Source organism: Tupaia chinensis, unplaced genomic scaffold (genome assembly GCF_000334495.1).
Source record: "Tupaia chinensis unplaced genomic scaffold, TupChi_1.0 Scaffold000499_1, whole genome shotgun sequence".
Lineage (NCBI taxonomy): Eukaryota > Metazoa > Chordata > Mammalia > Scandentia > Tupaiidae > Tupaia > Tupaia belangeri.
In genome coordinates, this window is record NW_006160011.1 from 830,283 (window position 1) to 845,517 (window position 15,235).

Sequence of the window (15,235 nt, forward strand, 5' to 3'; positions counted from 1 at the left end):
GGATGGATAGCAATAGGCAGGTCATGAGGAACAAGGCAGTGGCAGCTGGGAAGACAAGAGAAGATGCCTCCTGTCCCTTAACATGTTTTTTGCAACAAATTCCTCCAGCAAGATTATTAAGTTCCATTTCTTTCAAAGCTTCTGGGAAAAGGAAAGATTTATCTTAGCAAAGGTTCTCATGGGGATACTGAACTAAACAGTTAACGCACCCAGCCACTAAAGTCACTCTTTTTGATACAAGTTCATCCAGTTTCGGTTTTCAAATGATGGATGTGTATGTGCTTCATGTGACAGTGAGCTAACAATAAAGCTTCTTAAATGTGTGCTTATGTCTGCACACATTTGGGTAATTGAAGTAAGCATATACATTGTTTGTCTCTCTGGGTTTTCCTAGTCATTGAAAGGAAGTACTTTTCTGAACAGTCCTGTTCCCTACTACTCACGACCACTCAGTGATCAGAAACTCTTTGAGAATTCCCTCACTTCCTCTCTGAAATTGGGCTTCTAGATCTGGGTTAAGTTTATAATTTTAACTCCATACCCTCATTTCTTTCCGCACCAGCCTCTGTGGTGCAGTCGGCAGCATTCCAGACTAAGGACTGGAAGCCATATGCTGACTGTAGTTTGAGTCCCTGGCCAGGTTGGCTTGAAAACACATGTACACGTATGCCCAGGATCCTGTCAGGCTATAGGACTGGATAAAGAAGATCATAGCATGACCGAACCCTGTGGATGGTGCTCCTTTCTCTCTCTCTCTCATGTGTGCATGCCCTCTATCATGAATAGAAATTATAATTTTGGCAAGTCTGAATTATTAGGGATATTTTTGTTGGGAGAGGCAGTAGAGCCTTCACTGGCCTCCAAGGCAAGGCAACATTTCTGGGGACCCTTCTCCAGGCTATGGGCCATGTCTCCTATCTCACTCATTAAAGAGCAGTGGGAGCATCCCATCCAGAGCGTCTGCTTCCAGGGCTTCCTAATTGATGAACAAATGGATTCATAAATCCTCCAAGCTGAGCCTTCTTTAGGGAGTCCCTGAGGACAGAGTTCAGCACATTTTCAAAACAATCAGGGCAACAGAGAAATGGCAGAGAGTCGAACAGAATGTGTTTTACAAAGACATACGTTGTTTAGTCATAGAAACAAAAGGACGTTTCTCCATCACTCTTCTCAACAGTATAAAGGAAAGACCATATATCACCTTAGTCCAGGGGTGGGAGGGCAGTGATCAAGAAAAGGATCCATCAGGTTAGCTTAAGAAAAAAACAGAGATTTGCTGAAACCGTACGGGGAAGGCTCTGGAGATCTAAGAACAGGACATAGAGAATTCTTAAAAAAGGGAGCTACCTTCTCCAGTTCACTCTCTCTTTGGGGGCTTCACAATTCTTTTCTATGTTTCTTTTCTTCAACCAGTTTCATCCTCTCTCACGCTACAGTGTGGCCTTCTCTGTTCCATCTGCCCATGGACCAGGACATAAGTTTCACTTTTTTAAAGCTTTTCAATTAAGCTAGCCCCCAAAAGCCTGATCGGAATTCTGATGTTACAATGGCAACTCCCCAGGAGAGAATCTGATTGGTTGAACTTGAGTCAGCAGTTCAATCCCAATCCAATCAGCTATGCCAGAGTAAAGAGGTCACATGGTCCCCTCCGTTGTAGGAGGGAGAAAAGAGAGAGGGAGGACAACTGATTAACATCATACCATTTTATTTTAAATTTCTATCCCAATATCCTGTGGATTTAGTATTATAATGTAAAATACTACTGCTTTTTTTAAAGGAGGGTTGTCTTTGCCTCACCTTCTGTTGATTAGTTTTGGTTTCGAAAGCACCTTCTCAAACGTACCTTTCATTTGAGATGTTTCCAAGTTGTGAAACCAAAATTGCATGAGAAGTAAGCATACTCTTCTGGAATGTAAGTAGAGTTACCATAATCTGGGGTGCCACCTGTTTTTGTTGAACTACTATGTCTTTAACCTTCATCACAGTGCTTGGCTCGTGGCAGATGCTCAAAAAATAAGTTGTTAAAAGAACGAACCAATTGATGGGGCTTTATCCATGGCTGTATGTCTCTAGCCTCACTAACCCAGGAAGCCATTTTTATAGATACCCCTCACCCTGCTAACAGATGGTTTCGGACTGGCCATGGGCATCATGGAGGATAGAACCAGTCATTGTCTGGTTGTGTGGCAGCTCCCAAGTCCCAGCTGATGTCTGCAGGTGGGCAGCATGTGTTCAGAGGGGAATTATGCACAGCTTGGGAAGCTGGCTCCAAATCAGCCACAGTAAACATTAGCCCTGGACTGCTCAGGGGAAGAGGGGACTCAGATGAGCTCTTGAATATAAAGGAGGCTGTAGTAGGAACGTGGCAACCAGAGCAACCAAGAAGAAATATCGTACCTGTGCCCAAATGATCCTAAGCACAGGACAAAGAGTCAAACCTAGAAAACTCTTGGATATTTCACTGGAATCTCTTTGATAATTTCCAAAATGGTCTCTCATACATTTACTTTATAATACAGATATATGTTTGACCTTGCAATTCTAATTCTAGGGATCTATTTTGTAGAAATATAGAGTGAGTTAAAAAATGCACACACACACACACACACATACATATATAGTGTACAAGGGTATTTATTCCAGCAGGATTTAAAATTTAAAAAATTTTAGAAGTTTTTGCCATAGGGTAAATGCACTCACCAGAGAGAGAGAGAGAGAGAGAAACAGACACAGATGGTGAGAGAAAAATGAGAAATCACCCCCCAAGGGGATGATCATGCTGTAATCCCTTCTCCATTATCCTCCTAGGATCTAGGGCATACACACACAAGCCCAGCATAATTTTCAAGCCACCAGGTCACAGACTCGAACCATGACTGGTCACATGGGAGTCCAGTGATGTAACCACTGCACTGTTGGCCCCTAAAATAATTTTTTTGAATGGAAGTAAATGGGTTAGTCTTGGTGGCACAGCTGTAGCACAATATTCTTAAGTGTTGGAAGCCATGTGAAAGACTGAGGTTTCATTCTCAGGTTGACCTGTACATGCCAGGCATGCATGAGTACCCATGAACCTGGCTGGCTGGGAAAGGAAAGTGGGGAGGCTTGCTCCATGAGATTCTGTTGAGAGAGCCTGTCTCTCTCTCTCTCTCTCTCTTTCTCTCTCTCTCAAAAGAAATAACCCAAAAAAGGGTAGCAACTAAAATATTTATCAGGGGTTGATTGACAAAGTAAAATATGTATGTTCATATCTGCAAATTGAAATGTAACCATCAAAACTAGTACAGCAAATCTTATGTATCACTTACATTATGAAAAGGTGCCTATATGTGATTTTATTTTATTAACAATAAATTGCACAATACTATAGTTAACAATATCGGATTTTATACTTGAAACTTACTAAATGCTAGTTCTTAAGTGTTCTAACCAACAGGAAGAAGAAAGCGATTTAAAAAGGAAGGAGAATGGTAACTATGGGAAGAGTTCACTGTGTTAATTAGCTTGATTAGGATGATTTCACAAGTACATGCATATCAAAACATCAATTTGTATACTTTCAGTCTATATAATTTTTATTTGTCAAGTGTACTTTAATAAAATTAGGGGGAAAATAATATAAATTCTTTACTGATGTTGTGGGAAGATGGTAAGTCCATGGAAAAGGATGGAGAGAAAATATATCCCCAGCTTTTAAATTGATTACCTCTGGCCATTCCCACTGAGGAAAATTTTCATGCTGTGCCTATTCACTACTTTGTATTCCTCTGTGTGTTTGCATTTTTATTGCCAGAGGGCACATACGCTCACCAGAGAAAGATTGACATTAGGCCGATGGGGTGCAGTCACGCTGCAATCCCTTCACCTTCATTTCTATTTCTCTATCCCATCAGCCCTTTAACCACCCACGCACTTGAAGGCTTGGTTATGTTTCTCAAGTTGCCAAGACTAGAATTCAAACCATAGTCATCCATATGGAACCTGGCTCCCTTAACCACCTCCAGACCTCTGTTGAGTTTTCATAAGCATATTTTCCTCTTATAATTTTCCAAAATTAAAAACAAATGTATATATATTTGGAAAAAAAAACTTTAAAATTCATGAATCACACTCCCTGTATAAAGAACCCAAGTCTCAGACACTAAATAATTTATGACAAATCACATACCTAATTTGAGATTTGAACCAGTATAATCTCATGTTACCTACATGAACAGTGGTTTAAACTGCATCATGTTGAATTTAAGTCAGATTCAAACCATTATGGACTGGTAGTTATTGTGACCCATTAGTAGAGTAATTTACAGTCACAGAATTGATTTATATAGCCTCTTTTAGACTTAGGTTTAGATTTTGCTCACTTATAAGCTGTGTGACTTTAAACAAGCTACATAAGTTTTCCATCTTTCAGATTAGTCACTTATAAAATTGGATAATAATATCTATAACATAGCATCATTTAAAAATATAAGTAAATATTACATGTGAAGTATAATGCCTTGAACATGGTAAGTTCTCAAATATTTTTCCAGCAAATATGTATCATTTACAAGAGATCTTGTGAAAAATAAATTTCCTGCCCAGGTTCTTACTGTGTGATATGAAACTCCCAGAAATCCATGACTGGATTTCTGTGGTTCTATGAGGCACCCAAAAGTACAAAGAAAACTGCAGGAAAGAATACATGTGAATCTTTCTCAGGAAAAGGAGTAAAATCTTATCACATCCTCTAAGGTACTACCAAAGACTAAGGACCCCTGGTTGGAGTTTCCTTCTTCCTAGAGGTAGGGATTCTGTTCATCTCCTTCCATGGCCTTAGTAGTTGGTTCATAGGTGAGCCAATGATCAAGATGAGCTAACTGGAGCAAATCTTGGGCTTTGGCTGGAACTGTTGGAAAAAGAAAGGTGGGCCTGGGGCTAACCAATCAGAGCTGTTTATATCCTTCCATGGCCTCGCAGTTGGTTCACAGGTGAGCCAATGATCAAGATGAGCTAACTGGAGCAAATCTTGGGCTTTGGCTGGAACTGTTGGAAAAAGGAACTCTTGTTTTAGCTGGGATTACTGACTTGCAGCTTCCCAACTTCATTCTTGCCACCTGATCATTTGAGATTGAAGACAACCCAGAATAAAGTAGAGTTGAAAGATGGAGACAGATTTCTGATGATATTGTTTGAACATCTGGATACAACCCTGCTTGGAATTAGATGCACGCCTGGATTTGTTTACATGAACAAGTTCATGAGTGAGTTGGCTTTCTGTCACTTGGCATTGATATAGTCCTGATTAATTCAGTGGTCCTGCTGGTTAATTCAGTCGAACTGGTCAATTCAGTGACAAATGCATTAATGAATTTATCAGCCTGTTGGTATTCTCCCACCAAGACAGTAGGCCCCCAGCTAAAGCTCCTCAGCACTTGCTTACCAGATTCCATATTCAGTTTTTCAAGGCCTCCTCTTCGTCCCTGCTGGGAGTCCTATGTCTGACTAGATCCACTGGAACCAAATCTGCCTCACCAGTCGATCTCACTAAGTTAGAATAAATTTAGTGTCACAACCTGTTGATAAATTCGTTAATGCATTTGTCACTGAATTGACCAGTTTCGCTAAATTAACCAGCAGGACCACTGAATTAATCAGGACTATATCAATGCCAAGTGACAGAAAGCCAACTCACTCATGAACTTGTTCATTTAAACAAATCCAGGCGTGCATCTAATTCCAAGCAGGGCTGTATCCAGGTGCTTAAACAATATCATCAGAAATCTGTCTCCATCTTTCAACTCTGCTTTATTCTGGGTTGTCTTCAATCTCAAATGATCAGGTGGCAAGAATGAAGTTGGGAAGCTGCAAGTCAGTAATCCCAGCTAAAACAAGAGTTCCTTTTTCCAACAGTTCCAGCCAAAGCCCAAGATTTGCTCCAGTCCTCCATTCTCCTCTCAGGATCTTGGCCACGCACACACACACATGCCCAGCGTGAGTTTAAGCCGCTGGGTCCGGACTCAAGGTGACTACATGGGAGTCCAGCAACATAGCCATTACGCTAACTGCTGGTCCCCCACCTCAGGCCCACCTTTCAAGCTAGGGCTTGGAGATACCCACAGAGAACCACCCAGATTAAGAGTGGGTGAAGGATAGTTTCTCAGGGGAAATCAGAGAATTCTTATCAAAACTAAAGGGAATGGATGTTGAACTGCCACAGCTGGTTGCTTACCAGTCATTAGTATCTCAAAGGCACAGCCTTTGTGTTGATTTATCTAAAATGCAATAGTCCAGTGTTTTCTGAGGAAAACGGCCCAACCCAGTCTTGAACCATGCCTCATATCTAGGCAAAAGACTTCCATATTGAGGGCTGGCTGTGGCCTTTTCCAACAGATAAGCCACACAGATGCAGATTCTGCTACTTAAGGCCCTCTCGGTAGCTCTCCACTATGGTTTTCAAGGCTGGTATTAGCTTGTCAGAAGGGAAGGATTAACATGTATTTTGATTTCTATTGAAAACACGTTGTTTCAGAAATAAAGTTGGCATGGCAGGCATCTTGGTTGATTTAATCTCTGACACAGGAAGCTTATTTATAGCATCACAGCCTTCTGAATGTTTAAAAACTCAAGCATTATAAGCCTGCTGTGCTTTTCCTGCGAAGTATGGAATGGCACTAAATGAATAATGCCACTGGGGCCGACAACACAGGCATGATCCAGAATCAAACACAGCTTTCATGTACTCCGGGTATGTGTGAACTCCCCTCTGCTGGGCCTGGATCCATCCTGCAGGATGGGTTTCCTGTGCTCCCAAAATATGTCCAAGGAGAGGAGCTCAAGAAGGGAAGAGTGACCTTCAACTCCCTTCCCCAATCTGCTCTCCCTGAACTCCTTCCTGGATGACTGGAGAAGTTCTGAATCAGAGAAAACTTTCTGGGTCGCATTTTTCCCCAAGATAAACCTTTCTACTAGCAGTCCTAGTCCACCAGACATGTTTCAAGAATATTTTTGAGGGACCAGTAGATGGTGTGGTGGTTAAGGCACTCGACACTCCCACACGGCCAACCATGGTTTGAGTCCCAGACCTGGTGGCTTGCTTTCTCAATTTCCCTCCCTCCCTCCCTCTCTTTCTCTCTGTAAATCTTTCTCTGGTCAAATTAAAGTAAATGAATAAATAAATAAAATTAAATAAATAATTCTTTAAAAAAAAAAAAAGAATATTTTTGAGAGATGGTGTTAAAGCAACCTAAGCTGCTGTCTTCTTTTTCCAGATCAGAGCAAGTCTCAAACAGTTCATTTTCCCCCAACAACTAAATCTCACTAAAAATAGATATTGACGACAGGGACTTGAGTTAATTTAGGCATTTAAGCCTGCCTTGCTGACATAGGAAAAATTGATTATGCTCAAGTTAAAAGGTAAATTGGTCTGGATATATGTAAAACAGTCAGGCAATGGCATCCTTTTGGCCAGAGGATCCTTAAAGACTACTGCAAGTACAAACATTTTATATTAATTTACAGGCAAGCACTAGCAGCCTCAATACTATAATCGGAAAGCAGTGAACTTTTCCAGGTCAAAGGATCAGAGGAAATATATATATTTTTTAATTTAAACTTTTTCTTTTATTTCAATGTCATAGGTTATGGTGTTGACGTTTAGACAGAAAACAGACCGCATGCACTTTAAGTCAAGCTAACATCACCTCTTTCTAAAATCTGGCTGCAAAGATATTCTACACCAGAAAATTTCTGTAGGAAATAGTACACAAAACAACTAAAAAATAACTTACCCCTGTCCCTAATCACAAGCTTGATTACAAGAAAGTTCTCATCAAAGGGAGAAAGTTCTCAAAGCCAGGCCGGGAGAGCACCAGAAGAGTCACATGATAACCTTTATGATTTACTAACGTTGGGTTTTATAACAATGGCCACCCCAAAATCAGAATGAGTGGTCTGAAAAGTACAAGAGTTTTAATGGGGATAAATATTGAAATGAGAACCATCACTAGAAAAAAAAAAAAAGAAAAGAAAAGAAAAAAGGTACCACTGTGATGAGAAGACACAGAACATCTTGGTTCTGGAGTTAAAATGAGCTTGAATTCCAAATGTAAAAATTACATGACCATGAGCTAGTTACTGTACTTCAGGCAACCTCCGTTTCCTCATCTATATAATGGCAATAATATTATCTACTTCATAAGGTTGTCATGAGAATTAAATGAGCGAAACTGAATGTTAAACGAGAATCCTGTATTACTAAAATCCTAAAAGCCAAAGCCAAAACAATAGATGTCAAATCACCTCTCCACACCCCCATGGGACATGCTAAAAAAAACTGTAAATCTGAATCTCTTAGCTTACCTATAAACTTGAAAGAAAGCAACACATTTGATTGAAAAGGATTTACAAAGAAATCTGGCATGCCCAGACAGATGTGTTGTCATCAAAGCTCAAACCCAAGGTCATCATCATCTGAATCCTCATCCTCTAATTGGATCCAGTTTCCCAGTGTGTCTCCTGCTTCCAAAGCCACTGTGGAAATAGCTTATCTTCAGCAAATGCCTCTATATTCTTCAGCAAATGTCTCTATATTTTCAATTTATTTCTGATCATCTTTTTCAAAGTGACTGAGTGTCAAAGATTCTTTCCTTGACCAAATGTTAATCAGGTTCCTCTGAGTCCGGCTAAGCCCCATTCTTAAATATGTTCCCCTAGAGTCCAATTTTAGAATAGTCCTACTAATTCAGCTTAGCCAGAATACCCTAACCGACCCCCCCCAAATCTGATTATTCTCCACATCTGATCAGGTTCTTCATCCTCTACCATGCCCCAGGTGATATCTGACCACCCTGGCCTGCCTACTGCAAGCATTTGGTTAGGTTGGTTTAGCCAGAATCTTTTACCCTCAAAGTTTCCTCTTGTTAACTTTCCATTTACCAACACCTTTCCTACTCCACTTCCACCACCCTTGACAATAAATTCCCACTTTTCCTTGTTATATTCAAAGATGAACCTGATCTCTCTCTCCCCTAGTAAAAATTCTTACAGTAGACCCCATCAAATAAAGTCTTCCTCACTGTCTTTAACAAGTATCATGATAGATGTTTCTTCCACTTGTCTTCACCAAATCCTAGTTATCCTTAAGTGTCCTAGATTGGGTTTCCTGTCAGCAGATGCTGAAATAGAATTTAATATGCAAGATATTATTAAGGATCAGCTCCTTTGAGAAACATAGGAAGGAAATATGATGAGGTAACCTGATAGAATTCTTGCCGAAGGCAGGCCAAGGTAATCAGATGTCATATAGGGTATGGTGGGGGATGAGGAACCTGTTCATATATAGAGGGTGATCAGATTTGGGGGCAGAGGATTCTGGCTAAGCTGACTTAGCAGGATTCTTCCAAAATTGGGCTCTTAGGGTCAGGATGGGGCAGAGGGAGATGCTGAGCATACCTTCCATGCCTTTGGGCTCTTCTGGAGTACCTCCATGGGCAGGGCAACAAGTCTTTCCTTGGAAAGGGATCTGGAAGCATATTTCTGTGCTCATCACCCCAGGTAACCCCAGTTTCCCTGCAGTTCTGTGAAGTGGGTCTTCAATTTTTCATCTCACACTCTGAATTCTTTGAGACCTGAAGGAGGAAAAGAATGTCTTTGCTTCTCTCTTTACCTCTTCTATTCCCTCATTCTCCCTCTCCCAGAAAAGCTCCAGTGCAATGAAGTTCATCCTAATATGACAATCACATGACCCTGTTTAAGCCATTTCCAGATCTACTGTCTCTACCACACAGCATTCCAACTCACTCCCCTTCCTCACTGATTATTCTAACCTTGGTTCACGCTTTTCCTCTCCACTCCTCCCTTGACTGTTCCTGGTGATTTCCACACCCAGTGGATATGACTTTAACCTCCAATATCTTGGTCTCTCAGTTGCTCCATCTCCTCATTTCAGTTGTATGTTGTGTGTATGCTATGCCTCAGCCAACCTCTCCTCTGCACCTCACTGTATGTTCATTCTTCTCGTAACTTCTGTCATTATTATATTATTACCTATTGGCTTGTTTGTTTCTCATCTGGTCACCCCAAATGCAAGCTATACAACAGCAGAGTCCTTTCCTACCTGGTTCACTGCTTCATCCACATTAGAATGTGTTTGGAGGACAGAAGGTGGCATGGTGATTAAGGTGCTGGACACCCACATGGCCAACCATGGTTCAAGTACCAGAACTGACAACTTGCTTGCGTCGCGCTCATTCTCTCTCTTTCTCTCCCTCTCTCTCTCTCTTAACGCTCTGGTGAGTCACATGCCCTATAGAAAATAATAATAATAATAATAGTAATAATAATAATTAATAAAATAAATAATTTTAGGGGAAAAAGTAATAAGCATTTTGTTGAATGAATGAAACTGAAATGTTCTTCTTGAGGAAATAAGAAAAATTGAAATAAATTTTTAAATGAGTTATCTTTTTCCCCAAGAGAAAATGCTGATTAATTCTCTTAGAGTCCTCCTGAATGCCCACACCCCATAGGCTGGGAGTTGCTGATCTGATTCAATCCTTTTCTTTCTATAATGCAAAAGCTGAGACTAGGGCAGAGATCTCTTAACTAATATCTCAAGAAAGTGTACTTAGGACCAGCAGTTAGCGTAATGGCTATGTTGCTGGACTCCCATGTAGTTGACCACAGTTCGAGTTCTGGACCTGGTAGCTTAAACTCACACCAGGCGCATGTGCGTGTGCACCAAAGATCCCAAGAGGAGAAGGGACTGTGGTGTAGCCATCCCCTCTGGGGGTGATTTCACTCTCTCTCTCTCTCTCTCTCTCTCTCTCTCTCTCTCTCTTTCTGGCGAGTGCACACATCCCATAGCAAAAGCCTCTCCAAAAAGAGAAAAAAATAAAATAAAAAAGAAAGTGGGCTTCAGCTGAAGCAGGGTAAGGAGTCTAGGTTTCTTGACTTCTTAGTCAAGACCCCTTACCCCGATTCAGGAATAAGAAGTCAACCTATTGTCTGATGTCTCTTATTGTCAAGACAACAGTCATTTCACCAAGTGGTATTGTAGAAAGAGCTAGTCTTACGAAGGAAGGGCTGGCCTCAGATTCTGACTTTGTCCTTACCAGTTAAGTGGTACTAGTCAGCAGTTCAACTCTCCCGCTCCCCAATGGGGATGTTAACCCCTCTTCTCTGTGGTGTTGGGAGCCTTAACAAATTAAGAGTCTCCTTTCAAGATATTCATTCTATATTTAATTATTTTTATTAAGCTGCTTTACGGGTATCAGATCCTACTCCAGGACCTTGAAATTTAGTTTACGATCTAGTTCAAAGGATAAGGGATGAAGTTTTAGTCACATCTTGATAATGAAGACTACATTTGCTTGACAAATGAAAGATGAGCAGATACACTGTTAGATAAGCAGGTAAGTCATAGAAAAGTCCTCCAAAGAGAGGACTTTTCATCACATTTATACATGACTCAGAAGAAGCTCCCACCCATAATAGAGAGCATTGAAGGGAGAAAGGAGACAGGGAAGGTGAAGAGAAGAAGCAACCCCTGATGTCAGGGTGACGATGGCCACTGGGGGATGACACAGCAACAGCAACAGTGGTGAAATTTTCCAAGCACAAGCTTTGAAGTCAGGCTGATCCAGGTTTAAATTCTGGTTCTAGGCTGGATGGTGTCACAGCAGTAACACCATGCTCTATGAGGCTGACCATGTGGGACATTTCAAGGTTCATGTCTGGAGACCTCTCTGAATATACCAGGCACACATGTGCCCATGATTTGGGGCTGGCTGATGATGGGGGGTAGATCATGGCATGAGGACACTGTTGGAGTTGCCCCCCTTTTCATTTATGAAGAAAGAAACTCAACAGCAACAACGAAAATCCTGGCTTTGCCGTATGCTCACTGTATGACACTTGCGATACAGTATCTAGCTCTCAGAATTTCAGATTTCCCACACTTACAATAAGGGTAACATACGACCTTTCATGTGGATTTGCTGGGAGAATTAAATAAAAGGATTCATGAAAATTACACACCACAGTGTCTGCAACATCAAACATCAGTGAAGGTCTGCTGTTGATGTCACTAAAATACCACATTCTTTCATCAAGCCTAGATTGGAGGTAGAGTCAGTCACCAAAGGGGGTCAATCCTCAGCTCCAAACATTTGAAACCATCCTCTTCCTTCTGCCTCCCCTCTTTTCCTTTTCCCTCTCCTAAATTTGCTCATAGCTTCTGGCTTTGATGCTTTAACACAAAGGTTAAAAGTCATAGTAGACTTGGTACAATCCATGACCTTCAAAAGAGGACATGGGATTTTGGTCACTGAGTCAGTCCTGAACAAGGAGTAAAATATTAATCAAAGATTAGATTTGAGTCATGACTCTTTTTAGCTTACTGGTCACCCATGCCAACACCTTTTCTATCTGATCTTTAGTTAATACCTCCATTGACTCAAGGTGATGATCAACCTTGGGAGGCAGTGATGTGCAGTTGTAACGGAACAAAGTGTCTGAGTCACACAGACCTTGTTCTTCCCCTGGCTGAGCAACCTCCTGATGACCTCGAGAAATGTGCCTCTCTTTTCCATGCCTCAGTTTCCTCATCTGTAAAATGGAGATAATAGTAACTCTCTCTCATGTAGTTCTGAAAATTAATTGTGCTGATTAACATTTCTTTTTTTCTTTTTTTTTTTAGAGGTTTTTGCTATAGGGCACACGCGCTCGCCAGACAGAGAGACAGAAAGCGAAAAATCACTCCCCAGGGGGGATGTCCACGCCCCAATCCCTTCTCCTCCATTCTCCTCTCAGGATCTTGGGCACGCACGTACATGTGCCCAGTACATGAGTTCTAAGCCACCGGGTCTGGGACACGAACCGCTGTCAACTACGTGGGAGTGCAGCGACATAGCCATTACACTAACTGCTGGTTCCCCCTGGTTAACATTTCTTGAACACCTATTGTATGCCAGACATGCTTCAAAGAACTTTACAAGTATAAAGGTTTCTATAGGTGAGAAAACCGAAGCACAGAGAGGTTAAGTGATTTGCCCAACATCACCTAACTAAGACTCAACTTCCAACCATCTGAATCCAAGACCTAAGTCACTTTAACTTATTTGGCCTCCCATGATGCCTGCAAAAAGCTTAGAACACAATAAGCACTCAATAAATGTTCTTATTACTTCATTGGATTTCTGTGAAGATCAATGAAAGATAGGCTTTAAACTACTTAGGAAATTGTAGATACAATGTCAACAGAAGTCAGCAATTCAGAAGGTATTATTATACCAAGGAAGTCTGAAATTACAGTAACCTATCTCTGTCTTCAAAACCAAGGGTCAAGAGACCAAACCCAGCTGCCATCTGATTTTTTTAAATTAAGTTATACTGGAGCACAGCCATGCGTATTTGTTTACATATTGTCTATGGCTGCTTTTACACTCCCACTGCAGAGACAACCAGTTTCAACAGAGACCACATGGCTCTCAAAATCTAAAATATATGCTACCTAGCCCTTGACAGAAAATGCTTGTCGAACCTTGTCCTGATCATGTATTTTAAATGGAGTTCCTGGGATATAAGAAGTGCTACAATGGGAGTGCTCTTCTTGCGCTTGGCAGTAATGAAGTGTCTAACATGCATAATCTCACTTAATCTTCCTAACAAGCTGGGGTAATATAATCATCCCCATTTTACTGATAAATAAACTAGGCTCAGAGAAGTTAAGTGGGTGGCTTAAGGCCATGCAGCTGGAAAGGAGGGGAGCCAAAACTCATGCTCAGATCCCAAACTCCTGCTCCTAACTGTTCTTCTTCAGCCTCCACGCTCTGGAGATAACTTCATCACTTTGCAGTTACGCAAGGAAAGTAATCCAAGTCCTTTCTCCGACTCGGGGTAATGTTAGAAGCAAATAAGTACTAGACAATGTTTTTGTCGACTCTAAAGTACCCCCATTACCACTTGTCCTTCTTTTTCCCCCATTTCTTCCTTTCTTTTCAAGAAGAAGGCAGATCTGCTCCCCCCATCCCCCAACACACACACACATATTCACATGCACACTCAGTGTTGTGCACCAAGCAAAGGTAAATTAAAGCAATGGAACAGATAGGAAATCAATATGTAGATAGATTTTTTTTTCACTTTTGCACTTCAAAGTCACTTTGGCCAATTGTCAAAATGTCAAGTGTGGGTTTTCTCTTCTCTTTTCTCTCCCGCCTCCTTCTCCGCTTCCTCACATTTCATGGTGTGCGCTCTGTTTTTGTTGGCCCTGCTGCTAAAGAGGGAGAGATCCATCGGTTTCATTAGTTCTTTGAAAGACGAGGTGGGACCATGTTGGCGAGGTGACTAGGTCACCAAGAGTCATTTATCATTTTCAATGAGGCATAATGAACTCCTCGAAGCTGGACTCTAATTTAATTGTCTTCTATCTAATTGAGAAGAAGGAAGCCAGTTCCAAGGTACTGACTAAAGGTGTTTTTATTGAAACATAGACAGTTCTTATTTGCACTCTGCAGGTGACAGAAAAACTACTCTGGTTAAGTTGTCTCACACTTTCTCATTCAATGTAATTTTTATTTCATGCCTAGTGGAGTCTAGCTCTTTCTTTCCAAAATAATTTATCCCCTTTTAGTAAATGACACCGCTATTTATTTTTGGTCTAGCTGCCTAGACCAAAAATAAAGGAGTCAACCATGATTCCTCATAACCCAAAGCCTCATCAATGAGCCCAGCAGTAAATCACATCAGCTTGATCAAAGCTGACCACTTCTCAAGAAAATCTCTCTGGTTTAAGCTACCATGATTGCTGGGACCAGCAGTTAGCATAATGGCTATGTTGCTGGATTCCCATGTAGTCAACCGTGGTTCGAGTCCCGGACCCGGTGGCTTAAACTCACGCCATGTGCGTTTGCGTGCGTGCCCAAGATCCCGAGAAGAGAATGGAGGACAAGGGACTGTGGCGTAACCATATCCCGTGGGGGGTGATTTCCTGCTTTCTGTCTGTCTCTCTCAGAGAGACTTTCTGGTGAGCACACACGCCCTGTGAGTGAAGGAATAAGAACTAATAATAAAACAAAAGTAATTAGATGAATTAATTGAGTCATATGCCTATGACAGGAGTTAACCAATAATTTATGAGTGAAGGAATAAGAACTAATAATAAAACAAAACCCAAAGAAATGCCACTGTATAATTCCTTTATACCCTATCTGCCTTCCCTTAAGTAACCTAAATATAAAATTAAGAAAACTGA

General features: G+C 41.1%; 1 long non-coding RNA gene across 1 annotated transcript in view; it reads right to left on the bottom strand.

The window, feature by feature from the left end:
- LOC114009251 (uncharacterized) overlaps positions 1-15,235 on the bottom strand; it is a 48,920-nt gene that overhangs the window by 19,535 nt on the left and 14,150 nt on the right. Inside the window, exon 3 of the long non-coding RNA XR_003550700.1 lies at positions 9,433-9,608. This is a non-coding gene — a long non-coding RNA (uncharacterized LOC114009251). The remainder of the gene's footprint in view (positions 1-9,432; positions 9,609-15,235) is intronic.